The sequence below is a fragment of the Ahaetulla prasina genome, chromosome 3, assembly GCF_028640845.1.
Source record: "Ahaetulla prasina isolate Xishuangbanna chromosome 3, ASM2864084v1, whole genome shotgun sequence".
Taxonomy (NCBI): domain Eukaryota; kingdom Metazoa; phylum Chordata; class Lepidosauria; order Squamata; family Colubridae; genus Ahaetulla; species Ahaetulla prasina.
This window is the reverse complement of record NC_080541.1, coordinates 203,374,854-203,382,688: the sequence shown is the minus strand read 5'-3', so window position 1 is coordinate 203,382,688 and position 7,835 is coordinate 203,374,854. Positions and strand designations below refer to the sequence as shown.

Here is a 7,835-nt window from a genome sequence, read left to right as displayed (position 1 = left end):
AGATGATTAGGGACTGGAGGATAAAACATATGAAGAACGGTTGCAGGAACTGGGTATGTCTAGTTTAACAAAAGAAGGACTAGGGAGACATGATAGCTGTGTTCCAATATCTTAGGGGCTGCCACAAAGAAGAGGGAGTCAGGCTGTTCACCAAAGCACCTGAGGGTAGAACAAGAAGCAATGGGTGGAAACTGGTCAAAGAAAGAAGCAACTTAGAACTAAGGAGAAATTTCCTGACAGTTAGAACAATTAATAAGTGGAACGACTTGCCTTCAGAAGTTGTGAATGCTCCAACACTGGAAATTTTTAAGAAAATGTTGGATAACCATCTGACTGAGATGGTATAGGGTTTCCTGCCTGGGCAGGGGGTTGGACTAGAAGGCCTCCAAGGTCCCTTCCAACTCTGATGTTATGTTATGTTATGACTTATGGTCAGATACCAGTGTTAGAAGGATTAGACACCTTCTTTTCCCATGGTTTATGTCCAAGCTGGGAATCCAATAAAACATGCCAGATGATCAGTGGAGGTCAAAGGAAATAGATGAATTCAATCCAAGGTTGTCAAATAATGTTGAGTGGCTAATACAATGGACTGACTCCCTTCTCATAGGCTTTTATTTGAAAGGTTTAGCCTATCAGTATCAATAGAATGGAATGTGTTAATTTATTACAATAGTTCCAGCTTTATCAGCATGAATATCTTCATGAATGAAAGCAAACATACATATCCTAGGACAGTGAAGGCTAACCTTTTTGCCGTCGTGTGCCAAAAACAGGGGGAGCGCATGGGGGTCACACGCGTGTGTGCCCACGCCCATAATTTAATGCCCTCCATGCCCCGCCCCCTGTGCATGCACACGTGACCCCCCCCATGGTCCCACTGCTTTTGGCATGTGAAGACAAAAAGATTATTGGTGGGCCCAGTATGCCCATTTTTCACCCTCCCCAGGCTCCAGAGGCTTTCTTGGAGCCTGGGGAGGATGAAAATGACCTCCCCTCCCCCAGAGGCTCTCCGGAAGCGGACTGTTTCCCAACTTCCAAATATGGCTCCGCATGCCATAGGTTTGCCATCACAGTCCTAGGATAATGTTGCAATCTGGGTTGGTCATCAGGACCAGAGGTTTATTCTTATATCTTCCTCCTGTGCAATCCTTCCTTCTTTCCTTTCACATCCTATTAAACAGATGTTTCCTTATCTATAATCAACTACAATATCTATATAAATGGACATTTTATCTATCTATCTATCTATCTATCTATCTATCTATCTATCTATCTATCTATCTATCATCTATCTATCTATCTATCTGGCTATCTCTTTATCTATCTATCTATCTATCTATCTATCTATCTATCTATCTATCTATCTATCTATCTATCGTCCTATATAAAAGACATGTTTCCTTTACATAGATTTTGCTATGTGATCTGCTCATTTATTTTTAATGGCACGAGCTGGCCTTCTCCTTTTAAAAATGGCATTGCTACAGCCTATGCAGTCTTTCATCAATCCTTACTTTTGACATATTGTTTACACACTTATAGTAAACCTATGAGGAAACTATTCTGACATTTACTTTGAGCATCGTGTTCTGTTAATAGCACCACACTATAGGCAGGATTCAAACTACAAACTGGAATAGTGGCAGTTGATCAAGGGACTAGAAATTAGAGGCGTTTTGCAACTGGCAGTGAAAATATGCCACAGAAAAATCTTTTTCCTACCATATCCTAGTCCATACTCATTCCATCCCCAACCAGTAAGATAACCTTAAGATATCTCTTTATTGGTACTAAAACAAATGTTTTTCTTCTTGACGGTATCCAATGACAACCGCCAGCTGGGTAAATTTGATTATATGTTGCTGCTTTATAGGTAATGTCAAGTAACTGGTAATAAGTGAGATCAGAGAGATGCTTCTTGATTGTCTGAGTTGACGTGGGCACACCCTTTCTCCTCTGGTTTCTGTTCAGCTTCTCTGCACCACTTTGGTGTGGTCTCCCTAAAAAATGAAATGCAACAGCATTGGAATGATGGTCTTTCACATTTGTGTAAGAGTGGTTAAACATTTTTTTCCACACCAGATTTCACTTTGTATTCTTCCACAATCTAGCTGTGTGTAGTTCTGCCCATAAACCCAAGAGTCCCTGTGTATCTAAGTATGGCAAGTGGAAGTTCTCTTAACTTCTACACAGACTATGGGAAGCAGTCAGCAGCTAGTAAATGTAAACAGCAGACTATCACAATTCTACAATAGCACTTACCTGCTGGGATAACAGGACTGAAATTTCTTTAACCCTGTGAGCTGCTGGTTTATGACAGGATTGTAATAGTTGAATAGTAGAAAGATGGGACGAATTCCCCACTTATCCATCCTGTCTTCAAACACTCTATGAAAGCATTGAGAAGTTGACATTCGTAAACTGTATGAAGAAAGGAAATGAAGGAAAGCAAAATTAAAATAAGAACACTGTTAATGACTTGGCTTCTTTTGTAACTTTCCCCCACTTTTATTCAACTCATGTTGTGACAGAATGAAGTGTAGGAAAAGAGATACAGGAAGGAAGCTAGAGATGCTAAAGAATCAGAGCTGCCCAATGCTTAACTTTTGCTTATCACATAGAATCAGGATACTATCATTCAGTGCTGATTCAGAACACAAACAATAGATGTAGGATAGGAATTGGTAAGGGGAAAATGGGTTTCATGCTGCAATAGATTCCCATGGATTCAAGAATGAGTGGAGAACATTTTACCTCAGCAGTAGGAAAAAGGTCTAAATTTTAGCCACTGATTATGTTTAACTTTGAGGAAAGATCAGGTTGTCCCCAAGGCATGGCTGAAAAAGTGAAGAAGGCTTTGTCTTAGATTGAACCATCATAGCCACAAACTTAACTTTTTTTTTTATCATCTCTTGAGGACATCCCTGGAAAAGATGAAGAGAAGGTATGATAGCTCTTTCCAAGCTCTTGACCTCGTTCTATGATAATGGATATGTTGTTTATCCTCCTAAAATGCATGGCATGGAAAAATGCTCCTAATTTATATTGAGGCAGATTCTGGTTGCAGGGATGGGGAAAATGTGATTGTAAAAGCAGAAGCTAGAAAATCACTTACCGTGTTTCCCCGAAAATAAGACTCTGTCTTATATATTGTTTGAACCCTGAAATGAGCTCTTGGCCTTATTGCCATGCGCTCAAAAGCTTGATTGGGCTTGTTATCAGGGGATGTCTTATTTGGGCGGGAAACAGGGTATTATGTGTATTTTCTTTAGCACTAAATAGGGATTTGTGACTTGCATAATTATTTACAGCAGGGACCCTTCCTATATGTACAAAGGCTTCTACTCACCTCTGCAGTTTCAGATTCAATGTGACAAAGAAAATGTCTCTCATGCAGATATTTGCACTGTACTCAAGGAGATCTTCACTGAGACAGATTACAGTGACATCAGCATGAATTGATGTAAACAGTAAAGAAGATGACTTAACAGAGATAAGCCAGATGATCCATACTAAAGTGACAAGGAGAAAAGCATGGATTAAGTTCAAACCAAACAGAAAGTATACATATGCAGCTCATACAGTCAGCTCCCTAATTCATGTGGTTATAAAAGACCATCACAAAAAATCTTCAGAAATCATCCTTCCATATACCTACAAACCTCTTTACTAGTCTCCAGTCATGTTCTACCAGATCCATCTAGATTTTCATGACTTCTCTGAAGGCAAAGCGCATAGGAGCTGGATTTCAGAAAGAAGGCAGGGGCTACTACGATGAAAGCACATTGTGTAAATCCCCAAGATGGCAAAAGTTAAGGGAAGGGGCCTGGTGCCTGCCCTCCTTATCTACCTGGTGGAACTCCTTGAATGAGTTCAAATCTCAAAGAACTGTTGAATTTTACATATTAGCTTTGAGAAATCTTGGGGAAGGAAGTGCAATGATGTGTGTTTCTTCAATAAAACAGAAAACGAGGACTGAGGGAATCATAGACTAATCAATTTGATTTCAGTACCATGGGACTATCAAAGTAGATAATTTAGCAACATTATATTACAATGTAAAATAGAAACTCTCATGCTAGTCTGCAATCCAGGACAAATGACTTTTCATATACATAAGTATTTGACTAGTCAGCTAATTTGTTTTCCTTGTTATTCTGGGTCTTAACATGTTCTGATTATATGCTATTTTATATGTCCTTTTTCAAATTTCTAGAGAGCATTGTTATTTTTTATTATGTATTCTACTGCTAGCCATCTTGTGTGTTATATTGAAGGTGGGGTTGAAAAATAATGTTGCTGTATATGACTACACATCAGTTGCAGCAACATAAATTCATATATTTGGACCACTATAATGCAAGCAAAAATGTAGAACTGTGTGTGTGTTTTTCCTATCATCCTCTTGGAAAAGAATATCAAAACTTGTAAAATTTGACATTGTCTCTCAGTTACTTTCCTCAAGCAGTTCCAAATATAAACACTCTTAAACAGATAAGAGAAGAAGAAAAAAAGTAATGACGATTATAGTGTAAGAAGGGGGGAAATGTTCTGCTAGATGACAGTTGGAAGAATATTGTAATTTTTTTTCTCCCCAAAAGTGGCATATTAATTGGACATTAGTTACATTACCAACACTAAATGAAACTAAATGGATCGTGTAAGCATTAATAAAGGAGAATTCTGAAGATTAAGAGCTCACTACTTTCAGAGATTGCAAGGATATCCCACAGTAGGAAAAGATTTACTTTTTTTTTAAAAAAATGCCAATTTAGTAGGCATTCATTACTTTTTGCACAGAGTTCTGTTTAGTTGTATAAATATTTTCTTCCGAAGTGCACCACAACTGCAGCTACCACCCTAATAATTTATAGTAACATCCACCCATTGCTGTGGCAATATAAAGCCTGTCCACATTCTGATGTATCACTATAACAATGGCTGGATGATACAATTCATCACCAGGTTAGATAGTTGCACTCTCAGGCAAAGAACATGTTCTGCATACAGATGGTTTCACATTCAGCTTTGGTCATTTCTAGATAATCCCCCAAGAGCTTCTGGTTTGAGACTCTGGAAAACTGCTTCTAGTCAGTGTACATATCACAATAGCGATTAGGTTTATAAACTGCTTTACAGGGTTTTACAGCCCCACTAAGTGGTTTGCAGAGTCAGCCCCCACAATCTAGGTCTCATTTTACTGATGGAAGGATGGATCAACCTTGAGCTGCTCAGAATCGAACTCCTGGAGTGAGCAGTGATTAGCCCTGCAGTACTGCATTCTCACCAACCAAGCCAAGAGTTCAATTCTGTAGAAGTCATCGTAGGAAGACAGCTGTGTTAGATTGATAGCCAAAAAAACAAAAGGAATCTAATAGCCATTTTCCAATAAGAGATTTTATTACGAAGAATACACTTTCAATAAAATGTGTTGGTCTGAAAAAATGCTACCAGACTCCTCCGAATTTCGGTAGAAGATAGTTCTCATGTTTCTAAACCATCAAAGGAGCCACTATAACTGAACACATTTCCAGCTAAGATGATTAAAGGCCTGGAAACATATGAAGAATGGTTGGAGGATTTGGGTTTGGCTAGTCTAGAGAAAAGAAGGACTAGGGCAGACATGATATTTGAATATGGAATATTTGAGAGGCCACCACAAACAAGAGGGAGTCAATTTATTTTCCAAAGCACCAGAGGGCAGGACAGGAAACAATTGATGGAAACTAATCAAGGAGAGAAGCAACCTGGAATTGAGGAGAAACTTCTTAACAGTGAGGACAATTAACCAATGGAACAGCTTGCCTTCAGCTGTTGTGGGTGCTTCATAACTGAAGGTTTTTAAGAAGAGACTGGACACTCACTTGTCTGAAATGATATGGGATCTCCTGCTTGAGCAGGGGGTTGGACTAGAACAGGGGTCTCCAACCTTGGCAAATTTATTTATTTTTTTTGCATTTATATCCCGCCCTTCTCCGAAGACTCAGGGCGGCTTACACTATGTCAAGCAATAGTCTTCATCCATTTGTATACTATATACAAAGTCAACTTATTGCCCCCAACAATCTGGGTCCTCATTTTACCTACCTTATAAAGGATGGAAGGCTGAGTCTTCAACTCCCAGAATTCCACAGCCAGCAAAGTTGGCTGGGGGATTCTGAGAGTTAAAGTCTGCCAGGCTTAAAGTTGCCAAGGTTGGAAACCCCTGGACTAGAAGACCTACAAGGTCCCTTCCAGCTCTATTCTAATTGATTCAAGTAAACATGGACAGATTATGCTTCTACGCAATTATTTCAACAACTATATAGTTTTAACACATCTTTAAGCCCTGGAAGAACTTTGACTAGTTAATGTTTTCAGTATTGGGGTAGGGCTGAAGCAATTTTTTAACCCTGTATCTTCCTGATCATTCTCAGAAACGCTATTATCTGGAAAGCTTTTGATAAGGAAAGAAATGAGGCAGGGAAAGGGGGCAAAGTGTATTTGGTTATGTCTTAAGTTCAACGGTCACAGAATCTTGATGGCTAAAACCTATATCCCGATATTATTTGTAGAACTGCTTCTCTAATAGATTTCAAGAGGATTCATTTGAATGCACAGTTCAGAATGTCAAAGCTTGGAAAAATATGTTTTAGCACTTCTGTAGGTTGCTTGAAATGTAATAGATGTGCCTCGCTCGCTCCCCCCGCCGCAGCCGGGCCCCTCTTATCTCCTGCCGGACGCTGATAGTACAGAAGAATGTCCTGGCATGCCTCCAGCCCCCAGCCCTGGCACAATGCCCGGACAAACCGAACAAACAAACCTCCCTCTGATAGCATGTGCGCCTGAAGCCAGCCACGAGCTGGGATTACCAACAGCTGGAGATGAAACAATGCAATGGATAGATCCACGCTTCCGGAGAATGGAGAGGTGACGTCAGCAAAAGGAAGGGAGGGGCAGGCCTGGATAAGTGCTGAGTCATGGAGCCACACCCCATGGCCTATATAAAGGATCTGCTTTCTGGCATTCTCTGAGTCAGGCAAAGTCTAATCTGGATTGCTGAAGTCACACCTTGGATTCCTGCCTGCCCTGAGGACTCTGATAGGACTTTGGCAGAGCTGCAGAGGCACGCTTGATACGGACTTCCTTGACCCGGCCATCAGAGGAGGAGTGGGACACGACAGATGCCCATATGGACTTCCAACTGGGGAAGACTTTAATACTGTGGTTGAACTCCAAAGAATGAGAATAATTCACCTGAATCTCAGCATTTCATTTCTGATTTTGTTTCACGTGCTCACGAAACCAGTCAAGAAATAAAATAAGAATTAATGTCAGCTCTACTCAACTTAATACTCAGCTTTCAGCTGACTCTAGACTTCAGACAATCCATCTTTGGTAATAGGAAAATGTATCGAAGACCAGATTACACTGGCTGGCCTCAGATGACTATGCATACGTAGTAGAAGGCCACTCTTCTTATTTTAGCTGCTATCATTTCAAAAGCTCATGATTTCCCCCCAAAATCCAGATGCAAACACTTAGATGGCAGAAATAAGATAGAGAAAACATTAGCTTTTTACTGCCATATAGTGGATGTGTGGATTTTTTTAATCCACACATCCACGGTTCCAGTGGTGGGTTGCTACCAGTTCACCCCGGATTGGGCAAACCAGTAGCAGCAGCGGTGGGAGGCTCCACCCACCCACCTGGACATCTCTGTGCATGCATAGAATAGAATAGAATAGAATAGAATAGAATAGAATAGAATAGAATAGAATAGAATTTTTTTTTAATTGGCCAAGTGAAGCATTGCACACATGCAAATGCATCCACAAGCAAAACAGTAGCAA

General features: G+C 40.1%; 1 long non-coding RNA gene across 1 annotated transcript; it reads right to left on the bottom strand.

Moving 5' to 3' along the window:
• Positions 1-1,668: 1,668 nt before the first annotated feature.
• Positions 1,669-3,473, bottom strand: LOC131196079 (uncharacterized). Its single transcript, XR_009154623.1, has 3 exons — positions 3,353-3,473; positions 2,266-2,424; positions 1,669-2,003 (listed from the first exon to the last, which is right to left on the bottom strand). It is a non-coding gene; the product is annotated as an uncharacterized LOC131196079 (long non-coding RNA).
• Between the last annotated feature and the right edge of the window lie 4,362 nt (positions 3,474-7,835).